The sequence below is a fragment of the Pelobates fuscus genome, chromosome 3 (assembly GCF_036172605.1).
Source record: "Pelobates fuscus isolate aPelFus1 chromosome 3, aPelFus1.pri, whole genome shotgun sequence".
Lineage (NCBI taxonomy): Eukaryota > Metazoa > Chordata > Amphibia > Anura > Pelobatidae > Pelobates > Pelobates fuscus.
The window spans coordinates 12,004,951-12,012,504 of record NC_086319.1 but is presented as its reverse complement, the minus strand read 5'-3'; positions in this window follow the sequence as shown (position 1 = coordinate 12,012,504).

Genomic DNA, 7,554 nt, shown 5'->3' with positions numbered 1-7,554 from the left:
GAATCCTGAAAAACCCGACAAATCTGTGTTCTTTACGGCCCGGAACCAGCCGCCCAAAGCCCAGTGCACGTCCGACCAAGATGGCGACGACGCTCTCCCCCTACAGGGATCCCCAGGGGACAGAGCTCTACCAGTCACTCAAGATATATTGCAAGCATGCCTAGACGACATGTCAGAAAAATTGCTGCACAATTTTAATAAAACCATCTCAGAACTGAGAAAAGATGTCCAGGAGTTGGGAGACCGAACTGCCCATATGGAAAACCGCATGGGTGAATACGCGGAGGCACACAATGATATGGCCGACCACGTACAAAACCTAGAACAGGAACTGTCGGTATGTCAGAATAAGCTCATGGACCTGGAAGACAGGTCGAGGAGACACAACATACGTTTTCGTGGCGTACCTGAAACAGTTAAACCACCCGACATAGTGGCACACCTTACAGGCCTTTTTAAAACTCTAGCACCGGATCTCCCAGCGGATGTATTCCTGATTGACCGAGCCCACAGGGTTGCTAAACCTAAATTCCTCCCAGACACAGCTCCCAGGGATATACTTGCCTGTCTTCACTACTTCCATGCTAAGGAAGCGATAATGAGGGCATCCAGGCAGCGGAGAGACCTGCCAGCGCCATATAACACCATCCAGCTGTATTCCGACCTCTCTCAGCATACACTGCAGAAGAGGAGGGAGTTTAAAATGATCACAGACGCACTCCGTCTCCATGATATGCAGTACCGCTGGGGCCACCCGGTGCGCCTGCTAGTTCAAAAGAATGGAGTCATCAACTCACTAAACACTCCGGAGGAAGGTAAAAAAGCTCTGCAGAAATGGGGCATACCAGTCCAACCAAGCACACACCAGCGACAAAGCACTCTCTAGCACCCAACCAAATTGCAACCCGACTGGAAGAAACCGCGTGCAGGAGGGAGAGAGTAAGGAAAGACCCGAAGATTCGCACACCATGGAGGCTTACCACAGCAGCTAAAATGGCGCGAAAGCCATCAGAACACTTAACTCCAAAACTTGGACTCAAATGTATTTACGGTGCTACACCAGATCGTAAGTGAAACAGTTCTAACCACAGAGGCCGCCGGACAGGTGAATATGCTGTCCCCCATACACTCGCATTACACTAGCTTACCACACACACTTGTAACACCATTACACCGCCAAGTATCAAGAGCCGAGCACATAAGACTGGCAAACATGCAGCTGATATTAGGGGGTCACAACGGCAACCTATCCACACTTACACAACACCATAGGGGGCAGCTAAGATCCTGACACAGCCAAGGTCTTGCCACATTAATGCAACACAGATCTGGCGCTCCTCACTACAATGGTATTACGTATAGTTCTTGTGGCGAAACCGACCTCGCCACTGGGTCATGGAGAAGCCTGTTTGCCCGCCTCCTACCTGCTGACTATGGCCCCTGGATTATTTGGGGCATATTGTATTTTATTGTGCGACTGCTGGCCCTTTAAGCACAGTGAATGGTATTTTATTGTACTGCTGCTGGCCCTTTAAGAACTGTCTGGGGACATATTGAGACTTTGGGTAACAATACCCTTTAAGACTATGGCCCCTGAAAACGTATGGACTTTTATTGGGTGTGTATGGCCCTTTAAGAACTGTCTGGGGACATCTTATAACTGTGGTGAACAATGCTCCTTTAAGACTATGTCCCCAGACCTGTAAAATAACTTGTTCCTGGCTTTCTCCCACTTGGTTCAGTAAATAGGGCTTACTGAACCAAGTACCACACAGGCAGACCACCCAGAAGTTAAAGTATGCAGGCAATTTACCTCCCAGGCTGTGAGGTTACTGCAGGTTAATTGCCGACCGCTGGGTGGCCTCAGTTCGTGCAAACGAACACGTGGCGGCGGCCATCTTTGTTCATTCAGATGCGGTCAGCGGTGTATGCTAAAGATTCTGTGGAACTGAAATCGGCTACACATTTTACCGAACACCGCGGACCCTTACCTTCTCCATCATTTCGTTTTTCAGCTCCAGAGACTAAGTCCCGTTCGAAATGGGACTTAGTCGTTTTCGGCATGAAATTGACCGACCGCACAGCCCAAATCTATGGAACTGTTTTGGGCAGGAAAATGTGCTTGCGGTCGGTCATAAAGGGACCTCCAGCTAACTTTTGATCCACTGGAGGGATTTGGCTGATTTTTGGAAGGGTTTATGTTTAAAGTGTGCTGATTCCAATATGAATATTAGATGTATGGTTTTAAAGTTATAGCACATGTATAAAAACTGTATTTTCCCTGGCTGTAATAATTATGTTAACTGGTTATCTGAGGGGAGGGAACCTGGGGGTTGTAACCATTATGCTATTGGTTGTTTTGTCCCTCCCTGTGGGCGGTCCTGTATTCTCAACACTTGTAATAAAAGCCAGGCTGGATGTGCCAGTCCAGAGTTCCTGTTTTACCCTCAAAGTGAAGTGTCGTCTCATTATTGGGGGAAGGATTTATTGCATGCTGTTCCAGTTGACTGCTAGGAGTGTAAGCCTATTCGTATGGTTCCTATTCAACGGTCTACAGCATTCCTATGCTTGAGAAGATTCATATGCTTCTCCGGTTTGGTGATTGTGGTGTCTGCCAGAGTGCTTGGAGTCCTCAGGAAGCGCTAGGAGCATCCGTTAACGGAGGTACCCAGTCGGGGTGCCAGGCGATCCGTTACAGTTCTTGTTTACAAAACAACACGAGATGTACACTTAAAATTGTTTATTGAAAATTATATAATATAAAAAAAATCTGTAAAACACTGTGTGCTCAAAAGGGGTTCCGAACCAGTGTTCAACCCCACTGAATGTTTACTGTATGCTGAATAACGATATGTACTTTGTTGTAAAGGACGGTCCAGCACGTTATGTGCCAATAATTAACCCATGTGCAGCAAAGTACCATTTACTCTCTAGCAGTAATCACCATATCCCATCCTTAGAGCCCTGAGGGCAAAGCGTATAATTGCATGTTGGTCATAGCGGCTGACTTTGGCCGACGAATGGTTAGTAATACATCCATCAACCACGTTCCCAATGGAGCCGATTCTTGGTTCCCCGACCCATGTATGGGTTATAATTCTACTACCGTTGCTGTTTGCACACTCTCAGTGCAACTTACCCCTACCCTCCCCTCCCTCATTCCCCTTCGACCCCACTGTCAGAGAGCCTGAAACATACCTGAAGTACAACAGAGTATGTAATATGCAGAGACAGTCCACCAAACGAATTGCTACTAAGCAGGCTGCGCCTACTACCACACGCATAGACAACAACCCTTGCGAGCTACATCCGCTACAACAACAGAGAGTGCTTCCACGACTCACGAGATACCCACAACCGCTCTTACAACCACCCACAGCCGCTAGTGAAGCTTTTTATAATTACACTGGTTTATGAAAATACAAAGCTATAATGTGAGAGGGTTGAATACCCTGTATAAGAGGCACTGCCTCTTTAGAGACCTCAAGAGGGACCAACCTGACATCATTTGCCTGCATGAGACGCATTTTAAATCCCCGCCCATGCTGAAACAGAACCTATACCCATACCAATTCCATGCCACGTCCGGGAAGAAAACTGGAGGCACATCCATATTAATTAATAACTCAGTTTCCTTCCAGCACCATGCCACAAAATCTGATAAAGAGGGAAGGTACCTCATAGTCCTATGCACAATCAATAACACTAAATATACCTTGGCAAACGTGTATGCACCAAACACGTACCAGAGGAATTTCCTACACAAAATATTAACAGTACTACAATCGGTCCAAGAAGGCATTCTTGTCCTCTGTGGGGACTTCAACCAAATCTTAGACCCCCAAAAAGACACAACCTCTACCGCAGCCCAGGCATCACGCACCAGACAACAAAAAACATGTACGACATACCTCAATCTATTAGAAAGTCACAAATTATATGATGTGTGGAGAGTTCTTCACCCACAGGAAAAGGACTACACTTACTACTCCTCCACACATAATACATACACTAGAATAGACAGATTTCATATAGAAGGCCAGCACCTAGACCAGATCATAGATTGCACTATAGGACAGATCTCGTGGTCAGATCACGCCCCACTGACAATAACCCTCAAAGACAATTATGACTATAAACACAAAAACCCGTGGAGACTAAATTAAACTTTGTTACTAGACAACTCTTTTACTCAGCAACTCGAAGGAGCCATCTTGGAATTCTTCATGCTGAATAAGTCAGAGGACACATCAGCTAGCACAGTATGGCAAACACATAAAGCAGTCATCAGGGGTCTCCTCTTGAGGAGAGCAGCCCAACTAAAACGCTCCAACCGCAACCAATGGCTGACATGGCACAAACAACTAGAGGACCTTACGTCAATAAACAAAACACACCCGACGGAGACAACACAAAAGTCTATTAGGGACCTTGTGGATAAAATTAAACTACATACTCTAGAAAGAGTTAGCTTCAATCTCCGCAAACTTCGCGCAGCACACTACGCGCAGGGCAACAAGGCCAGTAAAAGGTTAGCAGCCAGACTGAAAAAAAAAAAGAAGCCAACACAAAAATCTCACACATCTTCACCAATGACAAAAAGATAATCTCTCCCATTGAGATTAGTAACGCATTTGCTGATTACTACGACAGGCTATATAACCTAGAACGATCCGACAAGCTACCCAAACCTGATGATAAAGACATAGAAACCTACTTGCGTGACATACCCCTGCCGACCCTCACCCACGACCAATCGGCCCAACTAATCAGCCCAGTCACGACGAATGAGGTGATAGAAGCCATACGCACCCTGCCTAAAAACAAAGCACCAGGCCCAGACGGATTTACGAATGCGTATTATAAAAGATTTGCAACTCCGTTAGCCCCCTCCCTAGCCTCACTATTTAATTCGGCCACCAAGGACAAGACACTCCCCGCAGATTTTCTCCTAGCACACATCATTACACTACCAAAACCTGGTAAACCCCCAACCCACTGCCCTAACTTTCGGCCAATTTCCCTTCTAAATACAGATGCTAAACTTTACGCAAAAATATATGCCCGACGCCTAGGATCCATACTCCCAACACTAATCCACAACAATCAGGTGGGATTTGTGGCAGGTAGACAAGGAGCAGACAACACACGCAAAGTAGTGGATCTGATCCAAAGTATCAGGAGGAAAAGTCTCCTAGTCTCATTAGATGCGGAGAAAGCTTTTGATAGACTCAACTGGACATTCCTCCAAGCGGTCTTGTCAAAATTCGGCTTCCCCAGCCATTTCACGAACACAGTAGCAGCCCTCTATAGCAACCCAACTGCGAGAGTCTTAAATGCTGGATTTCGCTCAAGCGAATTTACTATAAGCAATGGATCTCGTCAAGGCTGTCCCCTATCCCCATTGTTATGTGTTAGCTCTAGAACCACTGGCATCCAAAATCAGAGAGAACTCCGCAATCCACGGTATACCACTTGGTAAGCGGGAATATAAATTAAGTATCTTTGCGGACGATATATTCTTAACACTTACTCAACCGCTGATCTCCCTACCTAACCTCATGCACCTCATCACGGAATATGGGCAACTGTCCTTCTACAAACTTAATGTCACCAAAACGCAAGCCCTAAGCATTAACATACATGCCGACCAACTAGACAATCTTAAAAACAAGTTCCCATTAGATTGGAGGAACGATTATCTCACATTTCTGGGAGTCAAGATAGCTAAGAACCCTAATGCCATGTTTCAGCTAGATTACCAGCCTCTACTGACAACCTTTAAAGCCACTCTAAACTCCTGGGAAGGGAAATATTTATCATGGGTAGGAAGAATAGCTGCAATAAAAATGTCCCTACTGCCAAAACTGCAATACCTATATAGAACGCTACAAATATCATTACCAGGGAACTTTATCAAAAGTCTCACGAAATTACTCACAGGCTTCATATGGCTGCACAAAAAACCCATTGTAGCAATTAAAACTCTACAAAAACCAGTAATCCAAGGGGGCCTGGGCATCCCGGACTTAGTAGCATATTACAAAGCAGCAACATTATCAGTAATACCACACTTACGCCAACGGCCTTCATCTCCCCAATGGCTAGAGATAGAAAATTACTGGGCGCAACGCCCAACTCTATATTCCATATTCTGGATCCCCAAACATCATAGGAAAGACACCTCCCATCTTCTACCAACAACCCAACATATCCTACAACAATGGGACCTGTCTAAACAGAAAATGGTGCTCTACCACCCAACGCCACTAGCAACCCCATTGATAGTTTTAGAATCAGTGATACCGACATTTAATACACACCCATGGACCAAAGGAGGTATTGAAATACTTGATCAGCTGTACAATGATAAGGGTCTTCGACCCTTTCCGGAACTACAGCAAGAATTTAACCTACCACACAACCTAGTCTTTGCCTACCTACAAATCAAATCATTTCTTGCCGACAATACCCCAGACAAGGCGGCCACAACGCCGGCACAGCGCATGACGGACTTTGAGAAACTTTGTACAACCTCAAAACCCCTTAAAAAAACTAATTTCCTTAAACTATAGAGCCCTTATCCAAGAACCAAATGGGCTAAATGACGCACACACACAAGCATGGCACAAGGAATTGGGGAAAACCATTCCTCAGGAGCGATGGGCCGCTGCTTACTCTTCACACCAGGGTGTCTCCTCCTGCGCCAACCATCTTGAGCTACAACGCAAGCTCATATACAGATGGTACCTCGTACCTACCAGACTCAACCAGATATGGCCTAACTCCCCCAGCACATGTTGGAGATGTGGTAAACCCAAGGGCACTATGTCACATATATGGTGGTCATGCCAAGCATTACAACCATTCTGGAGAGAAATCCAAACCATTCTGACAGACGTGATTCAGACACAAATATCTCTTACACTGGAACTCTGCATCCTATTTATACCACCTGAATCGATTACTAAAGACAAGTGGGCAATCACGTACCACGTCCTAATCTCAGCAGTAATGTGTAAAGCGAGATTATGGAAGAGTGCGACTCCTCCCAACCGAAACTCTCTGTTGAACCAAGTGAAACTCAACTGGGCTTACGAAATGTCCTATGCACATCAGTTTGGATTAAAAAAACACTTACGTCAAGCCCACAGCAGGTGGACTGAATACCTAGCCAGCTCCAAGATAGACGACACCTATCATAGCGAGTAAGAATCATAACCAATAGCCATCTCTGCACCACCAAGTTACCCCAACCCCCACCCTCCCTACTCCCCCTACATTCCCACCCTACCACACTGATCCCCCTTATATATAACAGTATAGTACTTGACCTGACAATAGCGTGTAATACCCAAGAGACAGAGGACACTACAAGAGTATAGTAGAGTTCTAAAAACCATCTGAGTTGTCCAATAGCGGGAAGCGTGCCAACACACAGGGGAACGACCTGTACCACCCGCAAAAGCAGGATGTACAAGAACTTGCACTGCCAGTTCTAGAAGTCAACGACAGCTTAGTTGCACACCAATGATACAAAACCTTGATTTCTGC